The sequence below is a fragment of the Talpa europaea genome (assembly GCF_964194135.1).
Source record: "Talpa europaea genome assembly, chromosome: 12".
Taxonomy (NCBI): Eukaryota; Metazoa; Chordata; class Mammalia; order Eulipotyphla; family Talpidae; genus Talpa; species Talpa europaea.
In genome coordinates this window covers 84561258-84575213 of record NC_140079.1, presented here as the reverse complement: position 1 = coordinate 84575213, position 13956 = coordinate 84561258, and the positions used below count along the sequence as shown (strand labels likewise).

Genomic DNA, 13956 nt, shown 5'->3' with positions numbered 1-13956 from the left:
CAGAGGAGCTTGTGTTTAAGAGTCAAATAATTCACGCCATTTCTCTCTCTCTGTATACACATACAAATGTCTATATATACATACATATGTGGTTCGGTCTGTATGCATATATATGCATATGTTTTTTTTGTTTTTTTTTTATGTTTTCAATTACTAGAGTTTATTTTTTTATAATAAATTTTATTTTTATATTCCCCATACAATTTCAACCCCCCCATTTTGCATATGTTTTATTTATATATGTGTGTGTATATATATATATATATGTATATATATATATATATAAAATGCCTTGAGTATTTTCACGATTGTTTGGAGAAAACTCTTAACTGACCCACAAATTCGAGGTGTGATGATGGTGCTGGGGTTGGGCAGGGTTGCCAGGTATGAAGTGGACCTGGGCCTTCCTGGGCTTTCACCAACATTCTCCAATAATCTCCAACATTCTCCAGTTTGTATTTGAGGAGTTTACAAGAGTCTTCACCTGTAAACAAAAGGTTGACTATAAGCTTGCAGTGATGCTATATGATGAATACGTCAGCACTGCTATATTTAACAGAACCAGTTACAAGCAGAAAATTTTCAAAAGCCTGATTTGTGTTCTGTTAGTGCCATAACTTCTGTGTGTTCTGGCGAGGTCTGCACTAGAGTAACTCTATCCTAAGCAGGATCAATTTAATAAAATACACACAGCGTTATGGAGACAGAAGCCAACAGTAAAACTTAGGACATTTGGGGGGGGTGATTGAGATGATTACAGGGTTCCAAAAATAGGACTAAGTTAAAAAGAAACACCCTATCATGTCAGGCATGGGGGTGGGGAATGCATGCCCCTTGCTTTATAACATATGGTGCTCTGATTCACCATGGTTCCGTTTGCCTTTTTAATCTTTTATGATTCTTGCCACTGTTTAAATAGGACTTCTGTTCCACACCTTACTTTATTCAGCTGAGTTCATAATGTTGAATTAACTTTTTTTCCACAGCAACCATGTTGTTATAAACATGGACTTAAAACGTCAGTTTCAATAAGGAAAAAGTGTTGCAATGGTGAAGTTTCTTTCATGTGGATATGTATTTTATTCAGAGGAAATGGAAATAATTTTTGCAGTGTTTTATTTTTGTTTCAAGTTGCTTATATTCACTATTGTCATAATGATTAATTTTCTACTCATTTATGGCAACTTCATGATAAAATACTATACCAGTAAGAGCATATTTTAGAGGGTTTTTTTTTTTTAATTTGCTTAGTTTTTTTCATTTTGTTGTTGAAATTTAAACTAAAGTACTGCCCTGCATCTGTTTAAAGTCTCTGTATGAGTTATGGACAATGCATAGGAAAAATAGAAAGGCCTCAGGAAGATTGCTTTTTTCCTCATTTTTCAAGAAGATTTTGCTGTTACTAACTTTTTGTATTGGTATCCATGATTATAAAACTTACAAGTAAGCATAAAAATTCCATTTGATAAAACTGAAGGGGTAATACTTATGTGACTCATCTCAAAATTCTCATTCCTTAAAGAACATTGTCTGAAAAATCTTTATTCTCCCACAAAAATAATCCTATAATTATAAAAATTTCAATTTGAAGATTTTGTTATGAAGGGATAAGAAAGGGACTCTGCAGAGTTGTCATTTCTAGAACTTTGATTTCAAGAGGATTTTTCATTTTAATGTTGAAGTTTTTAAAAAGAGCTAGAAACTGGAGAACATTGATTCGTCTGGGCAACTGTGATAGTAAAGGTTTTGTTTCAATGAATTTTTTTTTTTAAGATTTATTTATTTATTTATACAAGCACTGGATACAGTCAGAAGCGCGGGAGGGTGAGAAAATTCACCAGAGCCAGAGCTGGGAGCAGAGCAGGCAGACTGACAAAGTACACTGCTCGGGGGAGCAGCGGGCGGCAGGAGAGGTTTGCAAGCCATGTGGGACCCTCGCCAGCGGCCGGGGATTGAACCAGCACTGCAGAGGCTGCGGGCAGCTTTGCAACCCAGCGCTCAACTGCTGCGCCACCAGGGAGGCCCTGAATTTCTTTTTTTGTTGTTTAAGATTTTTTTATTTATACAAGAACTGGGGTACAGGCCAGAGGTGCAGGAGGGTGAGAGAATTCACCAGAGACAGAGCGGGGAGCAGAACAGGCAGACTGAGGAAAACACTGCTGAGGGGAGCAACAGGCGAGACAGGAGAGGTCTGTCTCACCATGTGGGTTTTCTCCCTGGCAGCCGGGAATGGAACTGGAGCTGCTGAGGCTGCCAACAGCTTCACAGCGCTGCGCTCAACCCACTGTGCCACCAGGGAGGCCCTTGTTTCAGTGATATTCAATGAAAGGAAATAAAAGTTCCCACTGTAGCTATGCTGTGGAGGCAGCACCTCTGCATTTTGCTTGTCTCTCTCATTGGAGTAATGTTTTTCTCCCCCATGGGGTTTTACTATTGTGGGTTTACTTCATTGCTATTTCTCCTGGGCCCTTACTGCTGGACCCTTTTTCTTCAGAAGACCCCTGCCATCCTTCTCAGTCCTTCCTATTTGGGAAGTGGGGATCCAAGTATAGGGGAGCAATTACTGGGTTAGCTTTTGTTTTTTCTGCCCTTTTGTTTTTCTTTTCAAGCCTTTAGGCATCTTACAGTCGTGATATGGATGTACTTTCTCTGCCTCCCTTTCTCCTTTCTTTCCTTCTCTCACCCGCCAGTGTCTGCACGGTATCATGCTTTAAAACTGGGGGACTAGAGAAGATAAGAAGACATCACCTGTAATCCCTCTGCTGCAAGCACTTTATAATTGCTGCATTTCTCTCCAGTCTTTCTTCTAGCAAATATGCTCTATGTTGCGTCATAACCACAAGCAATGAGGACTTGCTCATGGCTGGGCACCTTGCATTGGCACTCAGTGCTCATGACAGTCCCGAGTTAGGTGTGGGTACTTTTACTCTCTACCTTTAGATAAGACCCAGAATGAAGCATGCACCCTGAGTTATACAATAAGTGGGTGATCTGACTTTAGAATTAGTTCGTCTGTACTGTACTGCACTGTACTGCACTGCACTGTACTGCCCTTCAATGAGGTGAAGGAGAAAGGAAAGAGCCAGCCAAGAAGGTGGCTCCTGTGAACTTGTGTGACCTTGAGCAACACTTCACCTTTACCAGTGGCGGGCATCCCCAGAGGAGACAATGGCAACACGTCTGGGCTGTTTGAGGATAAAGGGGATAACATGCCTGTGATTGCTAAGGTTTCAAGGTCAGGAAGATGTGTCTCTGCTACCACTTCAGTATTCACAAATGTTTGAGAACTCAGAAAATAGTTCCAGTTTTTTTGGAAAAATTTCTGTAAAATGGTTAATATGAGTTTGTCAGGATATACATTTTTCCCTTGATTATTCATGAACCAACTTTTCGTTTCTCGCCACTGTATATTTGGTTTTTATTTCATGAATCTCTACTCATACCTTTGTTTTCTTGAACTGTCTTTGGGATTACTCTTATTTTTTCCCCCTTGCTTCGGAATGGTACCTTTAACTTGTCGATTTTAAAGACAGCCAGTCATCACTTTGCACAGCATAGAAACAACCATGCAAGTCAGCACTATGTCACCTGAACAGCCAGTGGGGAAAACTGTGACTGTCCTGTGCCCTTTAAAAAGGCTCACCAAAAACACTAAAAGCACTCTTTCGGATGTTTAAAATTTATAGGGGATTACAAAAAATAGTAAAACTAATATTTCTTTAGCACACAGTAATGGAAAGTATTAGAAATACTGAGAATTAAAGCATTTTTATTTATTTCTAAAAAAAATTATATTCTTGTTTCAACAGTGCTTGTCTTATAACTTAAGCTACAGAGTTGAGCATCTTATCTATGCTTTTCAAATTGTCATGCTTCTAAGTTTAGATTTGGTTATACTGGACACTTCATATAAATGGAATCATAATATGCAGTCTTTTGTGACTGCTTTCTTTCACTTAGCATGATGATTTCAAAGTGCATACTGTAGCATCTATCAATACTTCGTTTCTTTCTATGAATAAATAATCTTCCATTATGTAGATATATCACATGTTGTTTATCCCTTTGTCAGTCAGTGGACATTTTTGTTATTTGCACCTTTGACTTCTACAAATAATGCCACTATGAGCATTTGTGTACACATTTTGTGTGTATGTATGTTTACATGGGTGTGTCGTTGCTGAATCAAATGATAACTCTAAATCTAACCATTTGCCAGACTGTTTTTCAAAGTGACTGTACTCTTACACATTACCATGAGCAGTGTATAATCATTCCAGTTTCTCCATATCCTTGTCAACACTTGTTATTGTGTTGTTGTTGTTTTTTTAATTAAAGCCATCCTAGTGAGTGTGAAGTAGTATTTCATTTTGGTTTAGATTTACATTTCCCTAGTGTTTGATGATGCTGAGAACTTTTTCATGTTCTTGATGGCCATTGCTTGTCTTTGTAGAAATTTGTATCTAGATTCTTTTTTTTTTTTTTAACTTGAGGGTTTAATCTTGCTGGAGCTATTATTGCCTCTTGGCTCCCATTCATGAAGAATTCTGTCTGTAAGGGTTTTACTGTTCTCTTCCCTGCTGGGTCATCTATGTATGACCACACTTTCTTGGTGACATAGATGTCACCAAGAAATGGAAGGAGAAGTGCTGAACAATAGTGGAGCTTCTCTAATTTAAATACTGTAGTTTACTTCTGAGAAAGTAAAGATGGCTAATGTAATATCACTTTCCACTTGATAAAATTCTTGTAAAATATTTAGAATTAACAAAGCAATAGAATACCCCCTTATTTTCTGTTGTAGCCATATGAACAAAGGCAGCCTGCAAGTTTTGCAAGGGAAAGTGAGCCAGACTTAATGGAAAATACATCCAAAATCTGAAAGTTATTCTAATTATCTGAAACTACATAAAGGCAGACTTTAATTTTCTCTATATCTGTCAGATACACATCCGTTCTCCCCAAAAACCATTTCCTGGTTGTTTTTTCTTTTGAAAATAAAAGCTCCTTTATGAATAGCCTATTCTCCTATTACAGATAAAATTCAGAATGTATCCTTCCTTTTCAACTACAATTGAAAGTGATTAGAAAATATGACTTAAGAGAAATAACAAGTCTAGTCATTTGTATACTAAATGCTCTCAAATCACTTGAAGATTACAATAAAAATTCTTATGTATTTTGAAGTCTGTTCTAAATTGATTTTGTTCAAGTTTTATTGTGGGAGTAAGCAAACTAAAGCTGGGGCTAGCCAGCACCTATTTGTAAACAAGATTTTATTATAACAGAGCCACACCCTTGTGTTCATGTATTTCCATGGCTGCTTTCGGGCTATAGTGGCTGAGTTGAGTGGTTGCAATTGGAGGTGTTTGGCCCACAAGGCCTAAAATATTTACAATCTGGTCCATTATAGGCCCTTGCCCTGCTGGTAGATAACCTTTAGTGTCCTACAGTTGCATAAATGTGAGGACTGAATGATCATGTGAGAGATTTGATATCCTTTATCCAAAGAAAAAGTAGTTCCATACCTTCTGCTATCCTAAAGGTTGAGCTTAACAAACACATTAACAACATGATCCTAACAACCACATTTGTGTAAGTGGTATAAGAAGCTCAAGTGCATATTTACCTTGCCTTGTTGAGAGGAACAAACAAGCCAAAAGCCAAAAACCAGAGCTCTGTAGTCAGGATTTGGCAGGTAGAATATTTTAATCCACTATGTTTGATGTTAAATAATCAGCCATGAATAATAATTCATGTGACTCAGGTTGTCAGGGTGTGTACCTGCGGTAACACACGTAAATCTTTATCACGTGTGCACAGTTTGACTCAAGGAACAGTACTCATTTAAAAGAGGAAACTGAGATTTGTGTAAAACTTCCAGTTTTATCCCTAAATCAAGCAACGTTTATTTTCAAAAACTTAGAAAATATTGAAAAGGCAGAAAAGGAAAACAGAATGGTCAGAGGAAAATGTTTTGGCAAAATATTTAAAAGAAACCTTGAACCACTTTTTTTCATCTTTAAAGCATAGAAAAATAAAGCTTCTTCTCATTTACTTCTCAAGAAATAACAGGGGACTTTCTTTAGGGTATTTATAAATTTCTCTGAGGTTCTTGAAGCTTACCATCACATAAATTTAGACTATGTTATTTCATTTCAGTTTGGTCAGCTGTTACATTATTTCAAATTGTGTATTAAATAGTTTGGACAAACTTCTTAAATTTGGCACAAAACAGAAGATTTTATCTCCTCACCGTCAGAGAATATAGAAAATAGGATTTTTCTTTCGTCATCAGTAGAATGTCTGTAGGTCATGTAATTTTTTAAAAAATATTTTAGTTGTGTTTTGTTGACACTCAGAAAACCCAACCTTAGATCTTAAAAATCAAGGCAGAAAAAAAATCTGAAATATTTCTCAAAGAAATGTTATTAATTGATAAAAATATTGCAAGTATATTTGTAAGGTATAGATAAAATACAAGAACTCATACTAGAGTCAGTGAGAAAGTTAAACTGAGTGAAAGCTGTGATTATTATGAAATTGTCTTTTAGTTGCAGGTTAGGCTTACTTTAAAGAGGTTAAAATCCTTCCCTGAAAATAGGAAAGAAAAGAAGCAATAGGAGAATTATTTAATTTACTTACAGTAGCATATGCTATATCCCAGGCATTGTTCTAAGCACCTTGCAAAGATTAACTCCTATATTCTCATGACAGACCTTTAAAGTATATACTGTTACTATTTCCATTTTACAGATGAGGAAACTGGACTTCCAAAAGTAGTAAGAATCTATCTTGCTGAGCTCACCCAGTTGCTTAATGGCTAGTTAATTTGATCTCAGATAGCATGCCAGCTCTGTGACCTATCATGCCACATTTAGTTTTCTTTATGTCAAAAGATACTTTTTTCTGTCTTGTTTTATCCTGCCCATTATAGCTCAGCAGACAAAAGGTTGTGTTAAATATAGAATCATCATATAGTCTTAAACTGATACAAGTATAAGTCTGCATTTTGTATTTAGAAGCATTTGTAACATGACCATTTATTCCAACTTTTTAATTTAATTTTGATTTGGGACTTGGAAAAAGATTGTTTTTTCTTGGAATTGTACACATGATAAATGATTTAGATTTTGCATGTGACTTTTGTCATTTCAATTTTTTGTTGGCAATTGCCTTAAAAAGAAGATTGTAGCTATAATAATTGTAGCGAAAGACAGGTTTATAATTTATAAATGTATAAAGTCTAAATAACTGTATACCATCTAAGTCCATAATCATTAAGGAATATTAGTATAAATACAATATTATAAATTCCTAAAATTTTAAGGGAATATTCTCTATTGTAAATTGTACTTCTTTGGAGAAGTTTAAGAATAGCATTCCTTCACTCAGCTTTGAAGAAGCTGTGTGTGCAAGTGCTGCACTATAATTAATATAAACTTCAGATGTAAAAGCCAAGTTGTCAAATCAAGTTTAGTCAATTTAACATTTAATGCTTCCTGACTGCGTGGTGGGCACATCCTGAGTACAAATCTGAAACATCATTGCCTATTTTTCGCATTTTATTATAATTGCCCACTCTATTAAATCTTTGAATTTTGAAGTATGTGAAAATTATCTTGTTTAGACCCAGTTTTCCTGTTTATTCAACTTGGTCTTTTTCTCCTAGAAGGTTATCCTGTGTACTATCAGCTCAAGATGGGGAGAATGTAGGGTCCCCTGTTCTCACCCTCTCAGCCAGAAAATAGCTAGACAGGGGCTCTACAATTGCGCAGGTCTCTGTGAGGGGCCAAGAGCTCTGCCTCACAGCCGCCAACATCCTTCCCAAGAGCTACTCACATCCTCTTACAAATGCGTGCAGATTTCCTACTCCTTTCATGCCCACTGTGTTACGCCTGAAACTGTGTGTCAGAAACAAAAACTCTTAATTCTAGAATGCAAATGGAGGAAAGGACAGGACAGTAGAGCACACCAAGAAAGACTGGCTCTGGTCAGATGCACAGAAACAGCAAAGGGGTTTGGCCCCTGTGACAGGTTGAGGAAAGAGGACAACTAAATAAAAGGAGAAAGACAAGTCAAAGACAGATGCAGTTGGGGTAATGACGGGAATGAGAGCTGGTTTGACCAGGCACCTGTTCTCAGGCATATCACAATGCCATGAGAAGAGTAATGATGTTGATGGCAAGATTAGGTGCATTTCCTACGTTGGGTTCTGAGAGTTTTTTGGTTTTCAGTCATTTTGGTGTAAATATACTTCTCCAGGTACTCTTTTCTGTTCTGGATGACTTAACAAAATCATTAAAGTAAGGATGCCAACAAGCACATGAAAAGATCCTCAACATTATTAGCCATTAGGGAGATGCAAGTCATAACCACAATGAGATACCACATCATGGCCAACAGAGCGGCTATAATTAAAAAGATAGACAATAACAAGTGTTGGCAAAGATGTAGAGAAATTGGAGCCCTTTTACATTGCTGGTAGGAATGTATAATAGAACAGCGGCATTGGAAAAACAGTCTGCCAGTTCTTCAGAATTTGAGAGCAGTTACCACAAAACCCAGCAATTCCACTCTTCAGGTATCTACTAGAGAGAAAGAAACGTGCCCACACAAAATCTTACACATGAAAGTTCATAATAGCATTATAGGCAGGAGTTGGAAACAACCAAATGTCCAACAGCTGATGAATGGACAGACAAATCATGTTATAGCCATGCAATGAATATTATTCAGCCATAAAAAAGGAAAAGGTACTGATATGTGCTACCACATGGATGAACCCTCACAGCATGCTAAATGAAAGAAGTCAGATAAAAAAGGCCGCATATTGTATGGTTTCATTTATATGAGATTTCTGGAATCAGCAAATCCATAAAAAGCAGATTGTGGTGACCTGGGGCTGAGGGGAGGAGTGGATGGGGAATGACTACTCAGTGGGTGCAGGTTTCTTTTGGGGTGATAAAAATGGTTTGAACTGGATAGTGGTGATGGTTGTAAACATTTTGAATGTATTAAATGTCACTGTTTTTGGTAAATGTATGCTACATGTAGTCTACAAAAAAAAAAAATCCAACAATAACCAAAAAACATTAAATATGCCACTTCTGAGAAGTTCCTGATATGGGATGTCCTAATTAATTCATACTAAAAAATCAACAAAACAGACATTATAGTAATTCAGTTGCACACACCCTACTTAGAAATCTGTAGGATTAGCAGTTTTTCAGGTGTTTCCTGGCCCTAAGAAAATTCAGGCAGCCCAGCAGCAATGTCATGAACATCTAGTCATGACCTTATTCTTCTCAATTTTTTATGAGAGGAGAAATCTGAAAACCTGAGTTAGGATCCCAGTTGGTTAGAAACCTTTTAAAGCAGTTTGTGCTTTTTACAACTCGTCTCATGTGCTGCCTCATAGCCTCACCCTAACCCTGGGAAGTTTTAATTGACCCTGACTGCAGGCAAGTAACAAAACCAATGGATGGCATTATTGGAAATACAAAATTATGGCATCTCATTTCATTCTCACAATAGTTCTCTGAGGTAAGAGGTATTTTTCCCATTTTTATCAATGAGAAAATGAAACTTAGGTTAAGTAACTTGTCTAACTTCACACAACTAGTAAGGAATGAACCTAGAGTTTAAATTCCACTTTGTTGATTCCAGTGATAATAGAGGGTGTCCCACAAAGTTCGTAGAGCTTAAGTTTACGGACCCTGTTAAATTTTGAATTTGTAATTTTTTTTTTTTTCTTGAAGTAGACCCCACAAAAGTTGGGTTTCTATGGAAGGAACACACTGTGAAAGTAGTCTTTAAAAACAACTGAAAGATTGGGCATGTGAAAGAAATAATATTCAGAATATTATTTCTTAAAACCAGTCAGAGAACTGGGCCTCCCCTGGTGGCGCAGCGGTTGAGTGCTGTGCTGCGAAGCTGCCCACAGCCTCTGCAGTGCCAGTTCGATGCCCAGCCACCGGTGAGGGTCCCACATGGCACGGCAGACCTCTCCTGCCGTGCCCACTGCTCCCCTCAGCAGTATATTTTGGTCCATCTGCCTGTTCTGTTCCTGGCTCTGGCTCTGGTGAATTCTCTCATCCTCCCATGCTTCTGACTATACCCAGTGCTTGTATAAATAAATAAATAAATAAATCTTTTTAAAAAAACAGTGAGTGAACTGAACAGGTGCCAGAATTTGGTTCAGTATAGAAAATGGCCTTGGGACAAGCCCTCCTGTGAAACCTGCAACAATATCTCCAGGGCTCTGAGACTGGGGAAGGTGTCTTGATGGCTCTTTAACAGAATATGCTGTAGGGTAGTTTCAGAGGGAGAGGAGGTGGCAGCAGTTTCAACAAATATGCCATCCCTGCCCTGCTTAGCGAAGCTTTTGGTGAGGCCGGGATGTGAAAAGTAGGTATATGATAGGATGAACTTAGAAATGCTTGCTGATTGGTTAAATGAATGTATCAGATCAGGGTGTTGGACTCTTCCATTCTAACTACAAATCAATTTTCTCTTGACTGTCTTGAAACCATGGCTATCATTTGTAGCATTAATAAGATGGTCCTCACCTTCAGGATACCTACTACGTAGTAAAGGATATTATGGAAAAAGCTTCATTTTAATATAGGACCAAGAGCCATGAGTAAAAGGTGCAAAGCTGCTGGGTTTCTCATAGGAAGAGATGATCACACCAGCATAGAGGTGGAGGAGGTGGAGAGAAACAGCATCAGGATGCCGTAATATCCTGATGGTCAGCAGGGAAAGGGTGGTAGCTTCTGGTGGAGGGTCAGGAGATATTTCAGTTTGCCTGGGATTTCAGACTCATGGAGAGGACCATGGGAGATAATACAAAATTTCATATTTGGAGTCTTTTTATTTTCAGTGCTATGTTAAAAGTTTGCCTCATTTCAAATTGAGTAAGAATTAATATTAAGGCTAAAAGGTCTTGAGTTATTAAAAGCTGACTAATAGTTTAGGAGCATGGGTTCAAAGATAAAATAAGTTCTGAGGTGACTAAAAGAGGCAAATTAAACAGCAAGCTCTTTGCAACTAAGAACTGGACTCACAGAGTCCAGAATAAGTCTATTTCTGAAACTCTTGAGTGCATAAAGATGATGTACATATGACTTAGGTATTTATAACTCAAAGCCAGTTAGTAGTCAGCAGCCTCCACTTTCGTAACCATAGAAATTTGTGATATACAAAGATCTCTTTTTTCCCTGCTAATCTATATGATTAAATGTTTTAATTATGTCCCATTTTTCTCAACTCAATCCCACCCAACTTCCTATTTCCTATGCATCTTTTAAAATTAGGAGTCCTCTAGGAAGTTTAGAGCTGCACTTGCATATTTTATAATGAGTGTTAAAATATACTTTTTTAAAAAAGTATACATATACTGAAAAATTAACCTAATAAACACTTCTGTATTATTTTAAAATGTGTTTTTCACATATTTAAAATCTGTGGCTATATAAACTATTTTCTGCTCTGCTTTTTTTTCATGCAACATTCCATGTATATGTCTTTCGGTTCATAAGTAAGCAATTTATTCATCATTTTTGATGACTTTAACATCCTGAGATTTTCTCCTGTTGGTGCTATGGGGAAGTCCCTACACCAGGGAGGTGGCTGAATGCTGTAATATTAGGATGAGTACATGGTTTGTATCTTTGCTTTTTTGAAAAATTGTCCCTTAACTGAGGGGGAAAAAGAAAGTCATTCTGTGATATTATGACAAGCACATGAAACCAAATATTCAGAAGTTGAGAGACAATAATCTTTCATTGCTCATTTAAATCACAATGCCATGTTCATTCAAATGAGCCTCAACTACCTGGTACACATTGTTCTAATCACAGGGATAAATCAATAAATAAAAGTCCTTCTGGGGAAACTTACATCCTGGTGGTTGGTAAACAGACAAACTGGTCTTTTATGTCAGGAGCCACTGAGTCATGGAGAAAGGGATGAAGTAGGGCTGGTTTAGATGGACTCATCAGGAACATGCAGTAGGGAGGAAATTTGTCTTGAGGCCGTTCCAGTGGAGGCTGGCAAGTGCAAAGGCACTGAGGCCTGGTGAGCTGGGACTACAGTTCAGAAGCTAGTTTGGTTGAGGTGCATTTAAGGATGGGGGAGGAGGAGAGGCTGAGGTCTGGAGGTAGAGAAGGCATGAGGGTAGGGCCAGGTCACATAGGGCCTCATGGGTCATGGTAGCAAAGTTGTCTTTGAACTTGATGGGGTTGGGGAGCCTCTGAAGTTTTTGAACTGTGTAGTGACACAGTTTGGTTTACAGTTTAAAAGGCACTTCGAGGCTTCTGCACAACAAATATATAGCAGAAGTGTAGAAACAGGGAGACAGCTGGGAAGCTCTCATAGCAGACCAGGTGAGAAAGCATGATGCCTTGGACCTGGGGCCAGGATGAAAGGAGGGGAAGCTTGCATTTGCTGTGCATTTAATGTCGGTGTGAAGAAGTGGATGTGGTGGGTGGGAGAGTCAGTGTTTGCTCTTAGATGTCTGTTCCATCTGCGTGCCTGTTAGACCAAGTGGAAATGTGAGCCCAGAGTTCTTTGTGTGAGCATGTAGCTCTATATCCCTGTGAACAAGACAGCCCCTGTTTTGCTTGCCCAACAACAGTGATACTTAACACTCTGTGCCCTGTGGCTCCCCTCAGTCAGAAACCAACAATTACGGGGGATCATAGCGTGTCAGATGCTTCACTTCCGTTTTCCCATTTGATTCTCACCAGGTCTTATGAGGAGCTAGTTACGTGTCCATCTTATAGATGAATGAAGGGAGGCAGGGCAGAAATGGGACCGGGGAGGCCCACTGCCCCCAGCTCTCCCCACCCCACACAACACCTCATGGCAACAGCAACATGCACGTGAGGGTGGTGGCCCGGCCCTTTTCTAGGTGCCCCTTCTCCAATGTGGGTTCTACGGCTGGCAGATGGGTCCCCAGCAGTTCGTAATGGACAGTCATCTTTTTATGCCTTCCTACTTCCTCTCCTAATGTGTTTTTTGGTTTGCTTGAACATGCAGGTGCACCAAGCAGATAGCCACTGACTCCTCTGCTTGGCCAGTTCAGGCCTCTGTGTTTAGGCCCTTACAGGTACCTGGGGAGCGATTCACCCGTAGGACCTGGGCAGGCAGTCCACTCCTTTGGTTTTGCTTCCTGCACAACCCCAACATTCTGAACTGAAGTGGCTTCCAGTGACCAGGTCACCCTTGCCTGGTGTGTTTGTGCCTCTTGTAATGCCCAGTCCTCCTGCTTGCTGCATTTCAAACAGCACAATAATCAAAATGTTCTGGTTGGTGTTAAGTAGACATTTGAGGCCCTGAAATTCACTGAAACTGGGCAACGTTCATTAGATACCCAATAGAGACAATGCCATTCCTCTTATAGGAGATTTCAGTTTCAAATAAGGATGCTACAGTAGCTCAGAGTGCAGGCTCAGGATCAGACCCAAGTTCCCATCCTTGCTGCACCACCGTTAGTACTCGTGTAACCTGGAGAAAATCATCTAACTTCTCAAACCTCAGTTTCCTCTCTGCACGGCAGGGAAAGGGCCTACTGCCTCAGGGTGTGCTGACCAGAGGCGGTCACCTGTGGGAGGCTGGGCACAGCGTCCTCGGTAGCTCTGGGGATCCTAAGCCTCGTTGTCATCTTCCCCTGGAAGGTGGGGACGACATTTGATAAGAGCTCAGAGTCACTCTGTTCTTGTTCTTTTTGTTCTTGTTGTCATTGTGGCGCGGAAGATGCAGTGAAATGGATTTGAGATTTTGTGGAATCTCCCTTAAATTCACCTCATGGTAGGAACACCCTGCATCTACATAGGGTGTGCGGTTTCAGATCAGAGGAATGTAAATAACTTTTCATGTGGAGGTTGGGAGCTGTCGCCCTGTTTTATGTTATGGGTTTAAATTTTTTCAATTAGAAGTAGTTGCTTTAAA

At 39.0% G+C, this 13956-nt stretch overlaps 1 protein-coding gene across 1 annotated transcript in view; it reads left to right on the top strand.

The window, feature by feature from the left end:
* Positions 1 to 13956, top strand: part of BAIAP2L1 (BAR/IMD domain containing adaptor protein 2 like 1) — a gene marked incomplete at its 3' end in the record, with an annotated part of 79721 nt that overhangs the window by 30594 nt on the left and 35171 nt on the right. The gene's annotated exons all lie outside the window — the stretch shown is intronic.